This window comes from Macaca mulatta, chromosome 7, assembly GCF_049350105.2.
Source record: "Macaca mulatta isolate MMU2019108-1 chromosome 7, T2T-MMU8v2.0, whole genome shotgun sequence".
Lineage (NCBI taxonomy): Eukaryota > Metazoa > Chordata > Mammalia > Primates > Cercopithecidae > Macaca > Macaca mulatta.
Window position 1 is genome coordinate 7330944 of NC_133412.1, and position 22485 is coordinate 7353428.

A 22485-nucleotide genomic window follows, 5' to 3' on the forward strand; every position below is an offset into this window, starting at 1 on the left:
TTTATTTTTATTTTCATTAATAATTTAAAGGATAACTTCTTATTTAAAGCAACAATAGTAACAGGTCATTGTAGCATATGGATAAGAGAAAAGACTAACAGCAATGCTACAAGGAAGGGGAGAGAGGATTGAGAACACACTCTTATAAGATACCTACATTACATGTGAAACAATACCATGATTTGAAGGTAGACACACATTAGTAAAACAAGAAAATCTATGTTAGAAACTCTAGGCTGGGCACAATGGCTCAGACCTGTAATCCCAGCACTTTGGGAGGCCAAGACAGGCAGATTGCTTGAGGTAACGAGTTTGAGACCAGCCTGGGCAACATGGTGAAATCCTGTCTCTACAAAAATTGCAAAAATTAGCTGGACGTGGTAAACAACTGTAGTCCCAGCTGCTCAGGGAGCTGAGATGGGAGGATGGCTTGAGCCCAGAAGGCAGAGGTTGAAGTAAGCCGAGATGGCACCACTGCACTCCAGCCTAGGCAATACAACCAGACTTTGTCTTTAAAAAAAAAAAAAAAAAAGCAAAGCAAAGAAAAAAGAAACCCTAGAATGGCCACTAAAAAGTTATTTAAAAAGTATAATTGATACTCTTTAAGAGAAGATAAAATGGAACCATACAAAATGCCCAATTAAAATCAGAGAAGGCAGAAAAAGCCACCACTGGCAACTAATAGGAAACAGTTACAAATATGATTTATATTAATGCAAACAGATCAACAATTATGTTAAATGTGAATGGTCTAAACACACCAATTAAAAGACAGAGATTGCTAGACTCGATAACAAAACAAGACCCCACTATATCTTGTTGATATTAAATACAAAGTATCTGTTTGGTGAAAAGTAAATGGATGGAGAAAGACATACCCCGTTAACCCCGATCAAAAGAAAACTCCAGTAGCTACATTAGTTTCAGATGAATGGGACTTGAGCAACAGGAAAATTATCAGAGATGTAGGGGGAGGGGTAAGTAAGAAACTCATAATCATAAAGGGGCTAATTATCCAAGGATACATAATAACCCTAAATATGCATGTGCCTAACAATAAAATGTCAAAATATGTGAGGAAAAAATGATAAACCTGAAAGAAAAAATGGTCCAATCCACTATCATACGATACTTCAACATTTCTCTATCCATGATTGATAAGATCACATAGGCAAAAAATCAGGAAGGATATAATTGACCTAAACAACATTATGAACTTTATTTAATTGATATTTGTAGATCTAGCAATAGCACAATACACATTCTTCTCAAGTTGGTATGGAATAATCACCAACATTGGCCACATTCTGCTCTAATCAAATTAAAGAAAATAGAAATTATACAAAGCATGTCTTCATACCACAATGGAAGTAACATAGAAATCAAGAACAGAATGATAGCTGGAAAGTCCCAAATCATTGGAAACTAAACAACACATTTTAAATAACATTTGGGTCAAAGAGGAATCTCAAGAATAACTAAAAACATTGATCTAAATAAAAATTAAAATACAACTTTTCTAAATTTGTGGGATGCAGTAAAAGCAGGGACATTTATAGCAGTAAATGCATACATTTGAAAAGAAGAAAAATCTAAAATCAACAACCTAACTTGTCACCTTGGATAACAGAGAAAGAAGTGCAATTTTAACCTAAAACAAGCAGAACAAAGAGGAATAATAAAAATTAGATAATGAAATTGAAAATAGAAAACAATAGAAAAAAATCAATACAACAAAGAAAACACTGAAAAGATGATTAAAATTAATAAACCTATGCAGGTTAACCAAGAAAAAAAGACATTGGACATAGTTTGCCAATATCAAAAAATAAGAGGTGTCATCTCTACTAATTTCATAGATATTAAAAGAATAATAAAGGTTTATGATGAACAACTTTACACCCACAATATTTAGATAAAGTATTTAGATAAATATTTTTTGAATCTTTAGATTAAAAGGACCAATTCCTTGAATGATACAACTACATTTTACACAAAAGCAAATAGATCACCTAGCAGCTCTGTATCTACGAAGACAAAGAATCAATAATTAATAAAGTTTCAAAAAAATCACCAGATTCGATGGTTTCACCAGGGAATTTTACCAAACATTTATGGAAGAAATGATATAAGTTCTTTACAATTTCTTACAGAAAATACAAGTAAATATTACTTCTTAACTCATTTTATGAGACCAGCATTACCTGCATACCAAAATAAAATAAAGACATTACAAAAAAGAAAATTATAACCAAATATTTCTCATGAACATAGATGCAAAAGCCATCAACAAAATATTAGCATATTGAATACAACGGTGTATACAAACAATTATACACCATGCCCAAGTAGAATTTGACCCAAGTATGCAAGGCTAGTTCCTTGAAAATCAATTGAAAATCAATCAATGTAACCCATCATATCAACAAGCGAAAGAAAATAAAATCACATGACCATATCAATAGATGCAGAAAAAGAGTTTGACAAAATCCAACATCCATTCATGATAAAAACTCTGCAAACTAGGAATAGAGAGAACTGCCTAATCTTGATAAAGAACTAAAAATATCCTACTGCTAACATCGTATTTAGTGGTAAGAAACTGGGTACTTCCCCTAAATTCAGGACAGGACTGTTAAGACAATGAAAAGACACGCTTCCACTGGCAGAAATATTTGCAAAACACGTATCAGATCAAGTACTTCTATCCAAAATACACAAAGGACTCTTAAAACTCAACCATACGAAAACAACCTATTTTTTTTTAATGAGGACAAAAGACGTGAACAAACATCTCACCAACGAAGATATACAGATGCATACGAAAAGTTGCTCCACACAATTTTTCATTAGAAAATTGAAAATTAACAATGATATAGCACTATATGCCTACTAGAATGTCTAAAATTATAGATGATAGGTAGGTAGATAGATAGATAGATAGATAGATAGATAGATAGATAGAGATAGCCAATATCAAGTGCTGGCGATGATTAAGGAAAGGGATTCATATTTGCTGATGGTTATAAAAATGCTACAGCCACTCTAGAAAACTGTTTGGTTCTTATAAAGTTAAACAAATTTACCATAAGATCTAGCAATTGCACTCCTAGATATTTAGCCAACTAATTTAAAAACTTTTGTCCAAACAAAACGCTGCATGCAAATGTTTATAGAATGTTTATTCACAGTCGCCAAAAACTGGAAACCACCCAAATATTCTCCAGTGGGTGACTAGATAAACAAAATGTGGTACAAATAATGAGACTTTCCTCAACAATAAAAAGGACTATACACAGTAAAATGGATGAATCTCCAAGGCATAATGATGAGGGAATAAAGTCAATTTCAAAATGTTACATATTGCATAATTCCATGTATACGACACATTCACAAAGACAAAACCTTAGCAATGGAGAACCTATCGGGGGTTACCAAAAGTTAGGGATGGGGGGGCGTGGTTATAAAAGGACAGAACTATAGAGTTCTTTATTGTGCTAGTGGTTACATGAATCCAAACAAGGTTTTAAGATTACAGGATTACATATCAAAAAACCAATTTACTGAATATTAATTTTAAAAGTGAAATAAATTATCAAACACTATTAAACATATACAATGTTTAAAGTGAAGCAAGAAGTCCTAAACTAAAAGTAAAATAATGATTGATTGTTTAGAAGTACACCAGGATGGTATGGGTCATCTGCAATATAACGTCCTGTTTGGGATAAGAAGGCGCGGCTACATCTAGAGGGTGACGTGAGAAGGGCCCAGGCAGCGAGCAGGTCTTGGCATCAGGGAGGGGCAACATCTGAAGGGGTGGCGTGAAAAAGTCTTTAGAGGAAGGCAAAAAATGGGAAAAGGTCAGAGAACCTCTTTGGGAGGTAAAAGGACCAGCTTTGGATTAGGCGTGATGCACAGGCCCCAGCGCAGGGCGTGGAAACTGCAGCCTGGACAGCCTGGGTGGGAGAAAGTTTGGGATGTTTAGGAAGGAACGGTGCGCCAGCCAGGGGGAAGAAACGAGATAGGTGGCCGCAGATGGCTCGAGTCAGGCAGCAGGAAAAGGCAGGCTATTTAAGCAGCGTTTCCTGCAGTCCAGGCGGAGAGCGCAGAAGGGGCCACCCCGAGGGGCAAGCGTGGGAGAGCCAGAACGGGCGCGCGGGCGCGGGCGCGAGGGCGCTGTGCGTCCTCCCGGGGCTCGCGGCCGCGAGCACGCGCTCTCCGTGCCCGGCCCCGGCGGTGCGGGGGCGGGGCACAGGGCGCGGCGCGCGCACGTTCACGCGGGGCTGGGGCGGGGCGTGAACGCGACCGGTGACGTCGGGGGAGGGCGCGCGCCGGGAGGCTGCAGGCGGAGCCGGGAGGCGGGCGCTGCGCGCGGCCGCGGGCGGAGCGGAGGGGCGCGAGGGGCGGAGCGGAGCGCGGGAGGAGGCGGAGGAGGAGAGGCCACCGGGACCGCGAGCGGCAGCTGGGGAGGGGGCTGCGGAGCCCGAGCGCGAGCAAAACAGCTGATCTGGTTTTCCTTTAAAGCGAGAGAAAATGGAAGTCGGGTAGCAGCGACTGCGGCGCTGCGGGCTGGCGGAGCGGAGCGGCTCGGCGCGGCAGGTAAGACGGCGCTGGCCGCGGTGCTGCCGGCGGGCGGCGGGGCCGGGCCCGCGGACCAGGCAGGTGCGCTGTCCCGGCGCGGGGCCGGCACCGGCTCCTTCCCGAGCTCCGTGGCAAGGCAGGTGGGCGTTGAGGCCGGGCCACCGCGGGGCCGGGGCACGGGGACGCGGGGGGCGCGGGCCCCGGCTGGGCTCGCCGGCGCGTCTGCATTGCGGGCTCCGCTCTGGACCCCGCGGGCTCCGGGGCCACGGGCTCCGGCCCGGCGTGGCGCGCCTCTCTCGGGCAGGGCGCGGCGCTCCGGCTGGGTCGGGGCTGCTGTCTCCGCTCAGCCCTTTGGCTGTCCGCACTGGAACGTGATGCCAGGCGTGGGGCGACCGGCCCCTCGGTCCGTGCGCGCGTCGGGGGTCCCGCGGCTCTGACAGACGGCCGGTCAAGGCCCGGGCCCGAGCAGCGCGCGAGGCCGCTCGCCGGGCACCGGAGCTGTGGCTGCGTGGGCCCCCGCGGCCCCGCGCACCGCCGTCCCGCTCGCTCTGCTGGGTCTCGCTGGACAGCAGGCAAACCATTAATGCAATTTGGCTGTGAACCCAGAGGCCTTCCCTAATATCTCCTCACTGGAGGGGAAAAAATTGCATCTGCGGTGCTTTAAGTGCTCCTTTAAATTTGGGAGATGTCAGTGATGTCATCATTAACTAAAACTTTCCTTCATTGGACACAACCGCTCAAGTGTACCCTCCTCCCGCCCGGTGAAGCTATTGCAGCCCTTTCAGAATGTCTGTAATAAAATGGATTTGCCTCTGCTCTGTAAACTCAGCTACCTCACACAAGTGCAAATGACTTTTATTTCTGTCTATTGACTGGAGAATGAATAGATTTAAGAGTAGCTGAAGGGAAACTTGTGAGACCCGGATCAGGGAATCCCTTCATCCACAGCACAAGGATCCAGGGGAAAGTCATGTATGACATGCACATGGTTACCGCCGGGTGATAGCTTGGTAAATGGAAGTGGGCTGTAAGAGGAACAATTTTTAAAAATATTATGGGGCAGATAATGTGTCCAGGAAAAGGTTGACAGCGGGACCTAAATCTTTACAGGTCTTAATTGCTTCAGGAAAATCTGCAGGTGTCCTTCTTCACCATCCTCCTCCTCCAGGGTGTGCCCGGGAGAAGCCTGCCCTGGGCAAAGGCGGGGAGGCAGGTTCACTAGGGTCCTCTAAGCAGCTGTGTGTCCCACCACCTTCAAAGGCCTCTTCAAGAGCCAAAGAACGTTCAGAAGAACAGAGGTAGATCTGAATGGCACTCTCAGGTCTGGATAAACATGCCCCGCTAACTGGGATCAACACTTCGTTATTTTATTGTGCGTGTGCCATTAGTACCAATTCTTATGGGAACAAAACTAAGCAAGTTCCCAAGACAATCTGAGTATCTACTTAAGCCTATCATATCGAAAGGATATCCAATAAGGGACAAACGTATTGACATTTTCATATTTAATAATTAATGACAACTCCCAATTGGCTAAAATAAGTATGCCTTAAATTATTACTGTGATTGTATTGGGTCTGTAAGGAATTTAATAGCATATGCCACGCAAAAGTTGGAACCTGGTTAGAACTTCGATCTTTTGAACCCTGTATTGGTGTGAAAAGAATGGGAGAACAGTGGTTACTTAGGCCTTTAGTGTTCAAGGTGATAATGGGTGGAAATCACCGCTTTACAAAGTATTGCCACATGCAGGTCTCACCTGGGCCTGGATCATAGGTGGCAGGTGTTCCCTTAGAAAGTAACTCCTGAGGCCCCCAGGATTGGTGGAGAAGGAGAGGGGACGCCTTTCTCTGAGCAAGCGTGTGTAATTCTTGGCCTCTGACCTCCTGATGGTGCCGCATTTATTCCCAATGGTGTGCCTCAGTGAGATGAGAAACTGGCTCCAAATGAGCTGCTTTTGGATGATACCGTTCCCGCTGTGTGTAGTTGCTTTAGAGCTCAACTCTTGAGTTGTGGCAGAGATTCTTCTTTACAGAGTGTCTTCAGTAGTATGAAGATTGGTTTTTAAGGGTCTAGATTGCAAACTGTGAAAATGGAGTCTGTGAAACCAATCTGGCCCCGTATCCATCTTTTTTTTTTTTTTCACCTGTAGACTCGTGAAAATATTCGCCACGTTTATGGTTTAACCCACTGTAGTACTTGTAAAACTTCAAATGCAAGTGTTTCCACTAAACCTTTAGGTATGGGTCACTCATTTCCCTAAAACATTTTAAAACATCCGCTTTAAAGCCTCTTCATCCCCCCTTGTATGTTTAGAGTGCTTAAATTTGGGAGCTGTCAGTGATCTCCCAAAAGAGATCACTGTCACATCTTCCGTTTCTAAGAAGTCAAAATTGCCCTGATTTTCTTTCTGTTCCCTCTGGGATCTTAAGGTCATTTATTCATGCCTTAGGCCCACAGAAGAAAGGTTGAATCAGCTCTTTTGGGCCAGCAGGGGGCGTGCTAAACGCGGCTTGGCAGGCGTGTGTCAGAGCCACCTTGGGAGTGGGTCGCCAAGTTGAGGTGGGTGCGTGTGTGTGCGCCGGTGTGGTCTGCCCCCGGTTCCCCCCGCCCCTCCCGCTCCGCTCCCGCATGCCTGTCTCCCAAGAGATGGAAACTTAAGAAAGGGTTGGGGGCACATACTTGAATGACCACAGGTTGTGGAGTCTGGAATGTAGGCCTCCCTAGCAGAGAAATTGCTTCAGTGGCTCCATGTCTTTGGAAGGTGGCCCTTAGCACACTTTGAGCCTCATGACTGAGTGCCTTCTCCGACTGCGGAAGTGAGAGTGTTAGTTTGGAGAGGAGAAAGTTGACTTCAGTGAACTACAGGCTGGTATCCTGGTCAGGGCGTGAATGTGCCAGCCAGGGCAACGCGTGGAAATCCTCTCCTGCACACCCTTGCTGTTTGCTCCTGGCTTTGACTCCCAATTGACTGAAGCCCTGGGACCTTGTGTGGTGGCACTTCCTAGAGGAACCTATTTGACCCCTTGCCCTGGGTTATAGGTGGCAGGTGTCCGCTTAGGAAGTAACTCCTGTGGCCCCCAAGCCTGGTGGAGGAGGGAAGGGGCACCTTGCTCTGAGCAAGCTGTGTGCAAGTCATGGCCTCTGACCTCCTGGTGGTGCCATATTTATTTCCATGATGTGCCTAAATGAGATGAGAAGGGCTTTTGGCCTTAAAATTTCTCTGATGAAAAACATTTCATTACTGTGCTTTTATTTTTCCCTAGAAAATGAAAACAAGAAAAAAAAAAAGGCAACTATGCTTTTTCACTTAAAATGTGCTTAATCTGATTTTAAGTGTGTGCCAGGTTATCCAACCACATGTTCCCTGGGAGGCTTTTCCTCACAGGGACTGAGCTCGGAGAGGCCAGCCTGTGCTCCAGGGCCATCTTGGCGAGTTGGGATTGGTGTTTCCCTTGCTTAGATGGTCATTGCAGCATCTGCGTGTGTTACTGAAGACCAGAGACTCCTCTCTTCTCCTGAGGTTCTCATGGAGCCCCCATGCAAAAGGGAACATCACATTTTAAAAGGAAATAAGTTTCATAGATGCCCTACTAGAGAATTAGCCCAGTGCTATGACTGGGCATTTCTTTATGCTTCTCATTCCATTGAAATTGCGTGGAAAACTGAACTATTGATTTCAAGGGGGCAAATGGGAATAACATGTTTTTCAGCTTTAGTGAACCAGGCTTTTCACCTTGATTGAACACTGTAAATGGTTAAAGGGGAAGTGCCACTAGATGTAAAATAGGTGATGCCAAATCCCTTTGGAAGCTGTTCATTCTTGAGGACAAAATGGGAATAAAATATGGTGGTTCTTTTTTGTAACGTATTTAATGTGAAAATATTTTACCCTTGAACCTTGGAAAAAGAATTTTGTTTGCCCATTGGTAGACTGCCGTGTCTCCCAAAAGGTTTGTGTGTGAGACCAAGAATAAGATGGCCTTAACACAGATGCCACAAGGGGGGAACCGCCTTCATCACACTTTTGGAATGGCGTTCTTCATCATTCATAGTAACAGACGGGAGAAGTGGGTTAAAAATAAGTCTTTAAAAAGCTGAAGTGGAGAGAAGGGCCGGACGCTGCCTTATTACTTGCCTGTGTTGTGGAGGCGTGTTTAGCTGGCTGGTTTGCACACAGCATTTCTGGACCAGGAAGTGGGGGAGTATAGACTAGGATTGGGAGGGAGTGGGCCATGCAGCAGCCACAGCTGGCCAAGGCCTGGCCCGTCATGCTCTAGGCTCCGCGTGGCAAAGGGAAAGATGCCTCCCATGCATCTAAAGCCTTACTTGGTAAAATTGTGTGATTCCACAAAGCCCCAGTCCTTGCTATTACCGATTTCTGCTCTACAGCATCTCACATTCTGAGAAGTCAAATACACATTAATGCTAATACAGGTTTTAAATACATCTGTCTTAGTTAAGTAGGTAAGTCTAAAGTAAACTCATTTTGCAGGATTGAAGGATTTTGAGTTTCTCCTTCCAAGGAAATATTTTCTATTTGAGCATAGTTTATTCTTAACCTAGTTTTCCTTATAAATATAATGGAAATTTGATGTCTGAATGAATATACATGAGTAAGATGCAGTATTGACTTTTATGAAACATAAAATTAGACCTTTGAAATTCATTTCCTTGTCTGTTCAGCGTTTCATTTGTTTTATTAGATTACTGTTAAGTTTCACATGGTGCTGGGGATTGGTGTGAACAGACCATACACCCATCCCTCTGTGAGATTAGATGAAGTTTCTCAGTCACTGAGACAAAGGTTTAGGAGCTCACTCGAGAGGAGGTGGCTGCCTGGAGTGAGAGCAGACATCTGTCTGTGGTGCAGACAGGTTGAACCTTGCTGCCTCTGAGAAGACCCCAGTTTTCCTGCCCGCAGGGCTAACACACCCATCTTCAGATAATTTACCCAGATAATCTCTGCGCTCACATTTTAAGAACTTTCTGTGAATTAAGTTCTCCGAGTTTTTACAGTAAGCTCAGGGCTAGCCTGTCATGTCTTTGTTGCAGAAGAGATCACAAAATGCACAGTGTCCTGGGACTCAGCACGTCCTCCTCCCCCAGATCACCTTACGTCATCCCTGAAGTTCATGCAATACCCTTTTATCTTGGGGGGTCTAAAACTCATACCATGGTTACAGCCCATTCTCTCAAAATTCCTCTAATGATGATTTGAGGTTTCAAGAAAACCTGTGCTATTGTAGTGTGGGCAACACATTTGCATGTACAATTTTTCATGCCTTTTACAAAAATTGTTTGACATCCAAGAGGTACATAGTTAACTTTTTCTTTTTGAAATGTATGAATTGGAGTATTTGTTTTGACTGTCTTTTAAATAATATACCATCTCTTGAAAAAATCATCACTGAACAGTAAAAATAAATGAGACATGCTTGAATTTGATGACCAGTTGTGTGACCTTGGGCACAGCCCCAGGTGGGGCCACAAGGGCAGAATATCTCTCGGGCCATCCTGTAGGCTTTAGGGTAGAACAGATGAGTGAGTGTATACCATGGGTTCTTTTTTTTTTTTTTTTTTTTTTGAGACGGAGTCTCGCTTTGTCGCCCAGGCTGGAGTGCAGTGGCCGGATCTCAGCTCACTGCAATCTCCGCCTCCCGGGTTTACGCCATTCTCCTGCCTCAGCCTCCCGAGTAGCTGGGACTACAGGCGCCCACCACCTCGCCCGGCTAGTTTTTTGTATTTTTAGTAGAGACGGGGTTTCACCATATTAGCCAGGATGGTCTCGATCTCCTGACCTCGTGATCCGCCCGTCTCGGCCTCCCAAAGTGCTGGGATTACAGGCTTGAGCCACCGCGCCCGGCCTACCATGGGTTCTTAAGTTCTAGATTGATAACTTGTTCAATAAAAGGAATTGGAGACGGTATTTGTCTCACTTCCCATTAGCCCAGTTTCTATCCTTTGACAGTTGATGTAGTTATAGTTTGCACTTGTAACCAAGGCATTGCTTAGATGAACTTGCTTTGACTTGTATGTGTGTGCGTGTGTGTGTGTGTGTGTGTGTGTGTGAAGAAGGAGGCGTGGGTAACAAGAATGGAGGGGCTTCTATGGCTTGGGGATTCTTGGAGTTAAAAGTCATTAGCCATGATATGATTTGGCTGTATCCTCACCCAAATCTCAACTTGAATTGTATCTCCCACAATTCCCATGTGTTGTGGGAGGGACCCAGAGGGAGGTAATTGAATCATGGGGCTGGTCTTTCTCGTGCTAGTCTCATGATAGTGAATAAGTCTCACAAGATCTGATGCATTTATCAGGAGTTTCTGCTTTTGCTTCCTCTTCATTTTCCTCTTGCTGCCACTGTGCAAGAAGTGCCTTTCGCGCCCCGCCATAATTCTGAGGTCTACCCGGCCATGTGGAACTGTTTAAGTCCACTTAAACCTCTTTTTGTTCCCAGTTTCAGGTGTGTCTTTATCAGCAGGGTGAAAACAAACGAATGCAGTAAATTGGTACCAGTAGAGTGGGGTGTTGCTGAAAAGATACCCAAAAAATGTGGGAGTGACTTTGGAACTGGGTAACAGCCAGAGGTGGGAACGGTTTGGAGGGCTCAGAAGAAGACAGGAAAATGTGGGAAAGTTTGGAATCTCCTAGAGACTTGTTGAATGGCTTTGACAAAAATGCTGATAGCAATGTGGACAGTAAGGTCCAGGCTGAGGTGGTCTCAGATAGGGATGAGGAACTTGTTGGGAACTGGAGCAAAGGTGACTCTTGTTATGTTTTAGCAAAGAGACTGGTGGCATTTTGCCTCTGCCCTAGAGATTTGTGGAACTTTGAACTTGAGAGAGATGATTTAGGGTATCTGGCAGAAGAAACTTCTAAGCAACAAAACATTCAAAGGGTGACTTAGATGCTGTTAAAAGCATTTCATTTTAAAAGGGAAAGAGAGCATAAAAGGGCAGAAAATTTGCAGCCTGACAATGCAGTAGAAAAGAGAACTCCGTTTTTTGATGAGAAATTTAATCCAGCTTCAGAAATTTGCGTAAGTAGCAAGGATCCTAATGTTAAACACCAATACCATGGGGAAAATGTCTCCAGTCCACATCACAGACCTTCATGGCAGCCCCTCTGGAGAACAGGTCTGGAGGCCCAGGAGGAAAAAGTGGTTTGATAGACTGGGCTCAGGGTCCCCGAGCTGCACAGCCTAGGGACTTGGTACCCTGCGTCCCAGCCGCTCCACCTGTGGCCAAAAGGGACCAACGTAGAGCTCAGGCTGTGGCTTCAGAGGGTGGAAGCCCCAAACCTTGGCAGCTTCTAGGTGCTGTTGAGCCTGTCGGTACACAGAAGTCAAGAATTAAGTTTTGGGAACCACCACCTAGATTTCAGAAGATGTATGGAAACGCCTGGATGCCCAGGTAAAAGTTTGCTGCAGGGGCGGGGCCTTCATGGAGAACCTCTGTTATGGCAGTGCAGAAGGGAAATATGGGGTCAGAGCCCCCACACAGAGTCCCTACTGGGGCACTGCCTAGTGGAGCTATGAGAAGAGGGCCACCGTCTTCCAGACCCCAGAATGGTAGATCCACCAACAGTTTGGACCATGCACGTGGAAAAGCCACAGACACTCAACACCAACCCCTGAAAGCAGCCAGGAGGGAGGCTGTACCCTGCAAAGCCACAGGGGTGGAGCTTCCCAAGACCATGGGCATCCATCTCTATCATCAGCCTGACCTGGATGTGAGACCTGGAGTCAAATGAGATCATTTTGGAGCTTTAAGATTTGACTGCCCTGCTGGATTTTGTACTTGCCTGGGCCCTGTAACCCCTTTGTTTTGGCCAATTTCTCCCTTTTGGAATGGCTGTATTACCCAATACCTGTACCCCCCATTGTGTCTAGAAAGTAACTAGCTCGCTTTTGATTTTACAGGCTCATAGGCAGAAGGGAATTTTCTTTGTCTCAGATGAGACTTTGGACTGTGGACTTTTAAGTTAATTCTGAAATGAGTTAAAACTTTTGGGGACTGTTGGGAAGGCACAGTTGGTTTTGAAATGTGAAGACATGAAATTTGGAGGGGGCCAGGGGCATATTGATATGGTTTGTCTGTATTCTCACCCAAATCTCAACTTGAATTGTGTCTCCCAGAATTCTCACATGTTGTGGGAGGGACCTAGGGGGAGGTAATTGAATCATGGGGGCTGGTCTTTCCTGTGCTAGTCTTGTGATAATGAGTAAGTCTCGTGAGATCTGATGGGTTTATCAGGGGTTTCCACTTTTGCTTGTTCTTTATTTTTCTCTTGCCACCGCCATGTAAGAAGTGCCCTTCACCTCCCACCATGATTCTGAGGCCTACCCAGCCATGTGGAACTGTAAGTGCAATTAAACCTCTTTTTCGTCCCAGTTTCGGGTATGTCTTTATCAGTGGTGTGAAAATGAGCTAATACAAGCCAGCTCTGTTAAGCAATGCTAAGTGAAGTTCCTCTCAATCAGAGTAGATAGCGAGCTCCCCGGGAAGCTGGTTACGTCTCCTGTACCTCAGGTGCTGCTGTGTATGAGAATAGCAGGCATGCAAGGGCTAATTGGGCAGGATCATTGCAGAACATACTTCCTTATCCTTGGGGATGATGAAAGATTAGTCCTTTACATGAAAAACTAGGGGATGGGGGAGAGGAAAAAGAATAACATTCCAAAGATAGAGTCCTGTGAGTAGATTTCAGGGAGGATAGTGGGCAGTGACTGAGTCCTGCCAGAGATGGTGGTCTTGGCATTTTCCCCTGGGGGAGGCATGACCCCATGCTAGGGTCTGCACTGTCACCCCCACCCTAAGTACATTCCCTTGCAGAGCCTAGAGCTGCTCCCAGAGCATGTCCTTGGCTCTGAGACCACCGGCCTTTTTTTGCCATTGGTGTTGACTGCCATGGTGAAGGACACAGGGGTCTCGGTGCCATCTGTGGGATGACATGGGCCCCCAAGGAAGCACGTGGGTCCTTTGCAAGTGCAGCATTAGATGATTAGATTGAGTGAAAACTCTCTGGTTGTCTGTTTAACTTGGCATTGTGGGTCTGCAGCTATTGAGTAGGCATGTTGAAAGGCTGCACTTAACCTCTTGGAAACATGTCCTAGAATTGCAAGGATGGGTTGCAGTTCACCCCCAAATCTCTTGATTATTCTCTCTACCTCATCTGAGGTGTTGAATGTGAACTCAGCCCTTGGGTCCACGTGGTTATAAGTGCCCACTGACTCTGGGTTCTCAGGCACAGCACATGCAGCCAGTTGGGATGTCCTTCCGGGGTCCTCTGCCTGTACTGGAAGAGGCAGGCAAGGTTTCTCCTGCCAAAACTGACTTATTCCATTTACAATCTGGCAAGCAGTATGTTCAGAAATGCATCATCAGAAAAGGTGCTTCAGGGGCCTAGTTGAGGAGTGGATACAGGTGCCAGCCCACTGCTTAGCATGTATGGTTTATTAGAAGATCGGTGTGTGGTTGCATTCACATTAGACTCCTTCCATGCCCATTGACTAGTGACTAGAGAACCTGGTCCAGGCTGGGGAAAGAGAGTGCCCCCAGCCCAGAGGAGGACTCCTTCTGGCTTGGGTCCTCACTCTGGGGATATTCTCTAGGTCTTAACTAAACATGTGAAATGAAGAACCATAGCTGCCTACTCTGATATCCCACATGGTGAAACCCCATCTCTACTAAAAATTAAAAGAAAAGATAGCTGGGCATGGTGGTGGGTGCCTGTAGTCCCAGCTACTTGGGAGGCTGAGGCAAGAGAATGGCGTGAACCCAGGAGGCAGAGCTTGCAGTGAGCCTAGATGACGCCACTGCACTCCAGCCTGGGTGACAGAGTGAGAGTCCGTCTCAAAAAAAAAAAAAAAATTATATATATATTTATCTCCACTTCTGGGGTCGAGGAGAATACTGAGCATTTGAACAAGTATTTATAATTAGAAATGAGTTGTGTGGACATTGTTCCTCCCTCTGACTCTTAAGCCCTTGAGGAGAAGCTCATGCATTATTTCTTGTTACATCTCTGAGGCACCTTGTTCAGAACAGTCTCTCCATTCATGTTTGTTAAATGCATTTAGTAGCCCTATGGGAATTAAAATTAGAAATTTAATTACTCTTCCTCGAATTGCTTAGCTCCCATGAGTTCAGAAGCGTTGCAGTTGGGAAAGTTGCTTATATAAAATTTGAAACATTTCATACTTAAGCTTGCAGTTCAGTGGCATGCAAAATTGTGTTTACTTGGGTTGCAAATAAACAAAAACCAGATAATTTACTGATCAGTTGTAATGGGACTTGCTTGTCATACAGCAGAGTGCGAGTTCAAAGAAGAACTATGGTTTCAGATTTTCCCTTCCATAGATTTTTAAGAATGAAATAAATTAGTTGTACTACCTTGAAAATGTTAGTGATAGAAAAGAGAAAATGGAAGGTCACATGAATATGTCATGTTTGAAACAATCCTTAAGGAAAAAAGAAAATTCATAATGGAAGAAAAGACGTGATCGATTAAGATGATTGATTACATTAACTTCGTATATTTAAAAATGCTGGCAAATCCTAAACCTCAAATTCTCTTAATATCTCCACCAGAAAGGAGATACCACTGCCAGGCCTGTGTCACTGCTGGGTACGTGCTCAGAGCTGTGGCTGTCCTGGCTCTCTGAAGGGCCCAGGCCAGGGGTCCTCCACTTCCCATTGAAACGACGAGGGTACTTTAAAAATCTTAATGTCTGGGCACTTCCCCAAGAGGTTCTGATATCAGCAACCGAGCCACAGCCTTGGAACCCTCTGGGACTTTTATAAAAGCCCCTATTGATTCTGGATTTGAGAACCACTAGCTTCAAGGAAGTTCTTGTAACTTTAGAAATGCAGGGAGACAGGTCCAGGACAAACAGGAAGGACCGTGAGTTCCTCTTCTCTTCTTATATATTATCCCACAAAGGGGAAAGAAAGTTGGTTTCCTTAAAGCAGAGAATTGAAAGACATCTGCGAGATGAACTGGTAGAATGTTTACTATTTGATCAAATGATGGTTTTATATCACTTAACTGAATATATAGCTGGCTTACAAATGTTTATGTTCATGAGATCTGTTGTATAATGTGGTGGCTAAATTATTAATAACAATGTATTAAAGACTTGACAATTGCTAAGAGTAGAGTTTAAATGTTTTTACCATAAAAAGTAATAAGCATGTAAGGTAATGCATACATTAATTAGCTCTATTTAGCCCTTCCATGTACTACATGATGTGTTGTACACCAAAATATAAACAACAAAAACACACAGTTTTGTCAAGTTAAAAAATAAAACAACAACAACAAAAAAATAATTTTGTTATGAAAACAAACAATGGTAAAATGTACGGCCATGCAGAAGGAAATCAAACAGTTTGCCAGGTTTGTTAACTTGCGTACAGTATATCATCAAGTCTTTACCGTTTTACAGTGCTTTGCAGTTTGCAGAATACTTTTGTGTAGATTATCTAATTTGATCTCCCAATAACTCTGTTGGCAGGAGGGAATTTGTTCCCATTCTACTGGTGAGGAGACTGAGGATGGCAGTCTGTGGTCTTCCACAGTGGTCAGAGTGACCAGCACACTTGGGATGGCCCTGTCTTCAGGCCCCATGTGACTGCCCCTCACCTGGTGATGGTTGGTCTGGTGGACTCCACCACTGCCTCCCTGACATTTTAGTGACATCTGTGGGAGGCTGAAATGAAGACATTCATGTGAGGCTGACTCTGCCCAAGGCTAGCACAGCGGCCAGCCCAGTGAATGGTGGGGCTGGCTGGGTTGGTGGTGTGCAGTGGGATGGGGATGTGAGCCAAGACAGGGAACCTGGCTGTTGTTCTTGTTATGTTTGCCTCATTCTCCTGCGTCTCTAGCCTTGTCGTCTTCTGTGGCAGCAGCACCTGTATTGCATTATCCATCCGTGCGAGCAAATACCTGCTTTCCTTCCTTAATAGTGTTTTCCTTGGACGAGTCTTTGTGCCCTTAACTATTCCCGCTGCCCTGTCCTGCAAGGTTGGGTCCCATCCCTCTGCACCTGGGCATTTGGCAAATGCACATGGCTGAGCTGCTGCCTCTTCCTCTGGTCTCTATTTTCTCTGTCTAGGATTTCCGCTTTGTAGAGGGGTCTTTGAACGAAGCCTTCCACGCTAGCCACACTGCACAGCAAGAGGCGTTGGACCTTGGGGCGAAGGCATTCAGGCCTCCCTCAACATCTTGACTATGACTACTCTGGTCAGTGGCTGTGGTCCACCTCAGTCTCCTTGCCACCCTTGCCCTCTGGCTACCTGCCACACCTGTCTTATGGGCTCTCTCCTTGCTCCAAGAGGTCCTCAGTGGGCTGCTGGGGACTTTTGACCTCACCTTTCTGCCCCTGAGCAATACTCCTTATCACCTGCCACCTTGTTATTTTATCTTGGCGGGAGAATAAGGTCTGCCCTTTCCGGGAAGACAACAGTGCCACAACACAGTGATATACATACTTTTGTCCCCAAGATGTTGGGTGAGAAACCATGCTTTCTGCATAAAGTACTACTGGGAATTTTTTATTTTAAGTAATTAACCTTCCCTTGTTGATTTTCTTTTTCCCTTTCAATGTTCTTTCTCTTGCAAAAGTTGCCCAAGAAGGAACTAAACTACTGCACGTATTATAATGAGAGGGCGCATGGTTCAGTGCTGCAGTCTCAGCAGAAAAACCTTTTTTCAGAATTGAAAGTCCAAAGTAGACATTGCTAAGAAAAAGTGAGCAATCAAGTGGCAATACCTCTCATGGTCCAGGATATGCCCAGGACAGCAGAGCGAGGGAAAGTCAAGTGTTGAAGGACGTGGGGGGCAGTCCGGAGTCACGTGTAGTCCCCGCCCTGGAGCATGTGCTGTGTATGTCACACTCTTCCTAACACCGAGGGGCCCTGCTCAGGCCGCACTGACTGCCCAGTGGCTTGCATTTGCTCTATCTGTACACTCCCCCTGCATCCCGGGCTTCTCCCAGGACAGCTTGCCATCCCTATGTGATTGCCTTTCCTGAGTGTGTAAGGGGGAGGGCGTGGGAACCCACGTGCTGGCAGAGGGTACTGAGAGTGCCCAGGCCAGGCCTGGGTGAGAATGAGACACTCCCAGTCCCGGGCCCCACACTGGGTTTGCTTTCCATTTGTGCTGCCTCCCACTGGGAGGCCCATGGCTAAGGCGGTTCAGCTACCAGCTCTAGTGTCCCTGTATGTGACATCTGCCTTACAGGTGACAGCAGGCCCCAGGTGCTACTGTGGGCTCTGGTTGGCTATTTTCCTAGCCCCTCTTCCTTCAAGACAGAGCACAAACTGTCTGGGTCCATTCTTGTTTTCCTTCAGGGCTGGGGCAAGTTTGGGCCCAGGAGCTGGATCTAAGATCTGTTCTATCCATTGCCTGGGAGCTGAGGGGCCTCGAGGAAGGTTCTCACTGCTTTGAGCCTCTATTTCCATGTTGTGAAATGAGGGTAAGACTAGGTACCTTGCAGGATTGTTCTTGTAGGATTATTGTTATGAGGACAACAGAAGGATAGTTGGCATTTGCCGGCTGTCAACTATTAGAGAAAGGTCACCTGGAAAAAGAGAGGGACTCAGTGGTCAGGGGCTGGCCCAGTGACAGCGCTCTGTCCAGCAAGCCCCTTCTCCACCGGCTTCTGTGATGCTCCCAGCTGCGAAAGAGCTCAGAGCCAGAAATGACAATCTGGACCCTTTGGGCAGACGTCAGAATTTCCTTGTGTTCTTTCCTTTTTGGGGAGCATACCAAAGGATTGTTCAAACCTTTGTCTGCTGTGCGTCATCACTTTAATTTTTACATAGATTGTAGATGAGTTTAATTAACATGTGTGGCGAGGAGGGGTTGAGAAGAAGCCGGTCCTGAGTGAGCTCCACTTTGCCCATGGCATTTTGAGTATAACCATCTGTTTGGGGGAAACTTTGTGAAACATGTTCCATAAAACATACTGATATCTACAAAGATAAAACTAATACAGAGCTTCTCAAACCGCAGACTCTCAGCACCTTGCTCCTCTCTGTGTGTATAGCAAGGCAGAGAGTGTACATTGCTCTGTAAAAATTGAGTCATACTAGTTTTTACTCTTTCCTTTGCTTAGTTATTTATTTTTCATGAAAAAAAAATCTAATATTTGCACAGGTTAAAAGAATAAGTTCAACAAACAAAACAAAAGAGCATACGGTAAAATGGGGGTCATTTTCTTCCCTCAATCCCCATGCCTTTCCCAAGAGGCATTACTACTAATTGCTCCTTGTGCATCTTTCTAGAAATAGTCTGTGGATATCCAAGACTATTAAACACATAGGAACATACATAGAATACTTGTTGGAGATTATTCTATTTTTAGTCTACAATACATGCTATTTTAACTAAAAAAGTATTCAGTTAAATTATATTTTTATTTAGTGATTAAAGACTTGCTGAATTTATATGTCTTATTTCTTGGAGCATAAAAGTTTCTAAAAGTTCCCTTTCTTGGTTTGGGTAGGCCAGCCTGGAGTTACCCTTTACGTAGCAGCCCCTCCCAGGCATAGCTCCTATAGCAGAGCCGACTGGTGTGCAGGAAGTAATGTCCCCCGGCCACTCAGCTTATAGCCATGTGGGTTAGCTGAGTGCCCAGGAACAAGAGATGGATTTGAGGAGCAGCTGTAGCCTCCATTCAATCCCTGTAAAATTAGGGGAAAACTATGAAATACCTGTTTGCTTATTATTGCTGTTTATTAACGTTGCATTTACTGTGTATTTAGGGTTGGCATCTGCTCACTCGGGTTGAAAGATTGCTAAATTTGCATATCAGTGCTTCCTTTTGCTCCACCCATTTCCCTATTTTGTTACTTACGCTATAACTTTTCACATTAGCAAGGCACATAACATTGGTCATCTCTTAGGTAAGGATTCTTTTTTTTCAATTTGTTTTTTTGATTGTCTGAAGTTCATTGTATAGTTTGTTTAATCCCTGGCTCTGTTTTCCTCCTTCTTGTTCTCTTCTCACATGGCTCATGGCACACGCACACTTGAAGAATTCTTGCAAGCTTGAAAATATCTCTTGCCTGATTATAAAGGTCTTGAGTTGCATAATTTCCTTTAAAACTATATAGAGATATTTCTCCTGTCTTTTAGCACAGTTATTATGGAGAAATTTGAAATCAGCCTGTTTTCACCTAGAGGTTCACGTGATTCTTTTAATTCAGTTAATTTACTTGAATGTTTCTGGATGCTGGTATTGTTGTATCACTTTCTTCTAAACTAAGCACAGTAAACCCTTGTAATTGACAGAGATGAGTCAGTTTATTTCAGAAGTTTTCTTGTATTATATCTCTGACCTTTTTTTCTGTTAACAATTCAATAATGTTAATTATATGCACATTGTTTCTTTTGTCTTATATTTGTCGTCTCTTTGATAAAGTTGATATTTCATATTCTCCTCCATTTCATTTGTTTATCTCTTGGGTTGATTGCCCTTATTCTATTATTAATTTGCGTCTAATGTGGTTTTCATCCCTATTCCATTTATTTTAATTTTTATTTCTTCATTTCTTTTCCATGCCCTGATTCTCTTTCTGTTGGTTTATGATCTCTTCTTTGTTCTTTGTTCTTTTTTTTCTTTTTGAGAGAGTGTGGTAGGCAGGATAACAACCCCTCAAAGATGTCAGTATCCTAATCCCCAAAACCTGTGAATATGTTACCATACCTGGCAGAAAATTGGCACTGAAAAATGAAATCAAGTTGAGCATGGAATTAAGGTTGCTAGTCAGCTGACTTTAAAATAGGGAGACTATTCTGGATTGTCTGCATAGGCACAATATAATCAGTAGGGTCTTTCTTAAAAGTGGAAGGAGGGAGGCAGAGAGAACCAGAGTGATGGCAGCTTCAGGACTTTACCTGACATCATTGCCTATTCTGGATTGTCTGCATAGGCACTGTATAATCAGTAGGGTCTTTCTTAAAAGTGGAAGGAGGGAGACAGAGAGAACCAGAGTGATGGCAGCTTCAGGACTTTGCCTGACATCATCGGAGGTGGGGAACCAGAGCCGAAGCACATGGGGGTCTTCAGAAGTTGGAAAAGAAGAGGGAAACGTTTCTCTTTATGGTGGGCAGAATAATGACCCCCAGAGGTGTTCCTCTCCTAATTCTCGCAACCTCTGCACATGTCACCTTATGTGGCAAGGGGGAATTTGCAGGTGTTTGATTAAGTGAAGGTCCTTGAGATAGGGAAATGATCCTGGATGACCCAGGTGGGCCCCAGGTCATCACAAGGGAGGCATTGGGGTCAGAAGGTGTGATTAAGTGAAGGTCCTTGAGACAGGGAGATGATCCTGGACGACCCAGGTGGGCCCCAGGTCATCACAAGGGAGGCACTGGGGTCAGAGTGAGGGAAGGAGATGTGGTGGTGAGAGCAGACGTCAGAGTGATGTGTTTCCTGGAAGGGGTCCATGAGCCAAAGAATGAGGGAAGCCTCTAAAAAGCATCAAAGACAAGGAGCAGATCCTCCCTGGAGCATCCAGAAGGAATGCAGCCCTGCCAACACCTAGATTTTAACCCAATTTTAGATTTATGACTTTCAAAACTATAAGAAAATAAATTCCTATTGCTTGAAGCCACTCAGTTTGTGGTAATTTGTTACAGTAGTAATAAAAAACTAACAGAGAAAATTGGAAATATTTTTTTTAAAGTCACTTTATCTGTGTCTCTATGGATATTTTCTCAGGCATCTGCATTTGCTCTTCTCCTTTGCCACCCTGTCTTCTGTGCCTGATTCCCATGCTGGTTGCTTTGTGATTTTAGTCACTTTTGAATGGGGTCAGGTCTTTGTTGAAGAATGGGGATGAGGGTGAAGCTAGGGAGGGGTGCACATTGGATTCAAGTTTGTGGTCTGAAATACATTTACTCCACATGAATTCCCTTTGTCTAGGCAGGCTATGTTCCCTAGATTTCAGGGCTTAAGTTGGATGTTGTTCATAGCAGACCTCTTGTGTTTCTGTCCTACATTTGCTGCCTCTCTCTCTCTACAAGGCCAAGTCCACAGGCTGAGGCCCACTCAGTGGCCATGCTCCTGTATCCACAGAGCCCATTCATGACCAACCACATCGGGGCTAGGCCATTTCTCCCGGTGGGGCCCATGTGCCTCCCCAGGTTCAGGAGGTGGGTGCTGGCTCTCTCTGTGTTCCTGATTGCATTGGTTCTGGTACACTCAGTGGTTTGTGGTTTGTGGTTTGTGGTTGTGTCTGTCTCCTTGATTTGTTGGGGGTGGAATATATTTCTCTTTCTAGTTTTCTCTCTCCCTTTCCTTTTTCATTGTTTCTGGGGATTTCAAAGAAAGTGTGGAGGAGTAGATTGTTTGCTGGAAGCTGAGAAGCTGCTGTCTGCTGGCTGATTGTGTGGATACTGAGGGGTTTTGCTTGTAGTCTTTGGGGACTTCTTGTGCTTTAAGAAATAGGTCACTGTTTTGCACAGATGCTGGGCATTGTGTAGTAACTTTAGGGCTCCTTTTCCAAGAAGAGTTTTTGTTTGACTCCAGAACAATTCGTCACAAAGGCCCTTTTGTTAGATTAGACAAGCTATTGTGTTAGAGATTTGGCATCCCAGCGAGGGCCACCCAGGCCCTTCCTTGCAGAGCAGCCTGGTGGGAAGGGAGGCAGGCAGGTACCACCCTGGACATCTGTCCCACTTTTCCCCACCTCCGCAGCTTGTTCCTGTATACTGCCTGGTCCTGGTGGCCTTGGAGTGACCACCTGTCTCTTGGAAGTCTGTGACCTTTTGGGTGTTCATCAGTATAACCTTGAAGGAATTCTTACTGCTTTAGTAATTTAATTAAATCATTAATATAATGAATTTTAAATCAATGCTGTCATTTCTACGTGGTAAGAGTAGCAA

General features: G+C 44.7%; 1 protein-coding gene across 2 annotated transcripts in view; it reads left to right on the forward strand.

The window, feature by feature from the left end:
* Positions 1–4433: 4433 nt before the first annotated feature.
* OTUD7A (OTU deubiquitinase 7A) overlaps positions 4434–22485 on the forward strand; it is a 374444-nt gene continuing 356392 nt past the window's right edge. For both annotated transcript variants that reach the window (XM_015141768.3, XM_028850656.2), the window contains exon 1: positions 4434–4602. The gene's annotated coding sequence lies outside the window, so the exon portion shown is untranslated. The remainder of the gene's footprint in view (positions 4603–22485) is intronic.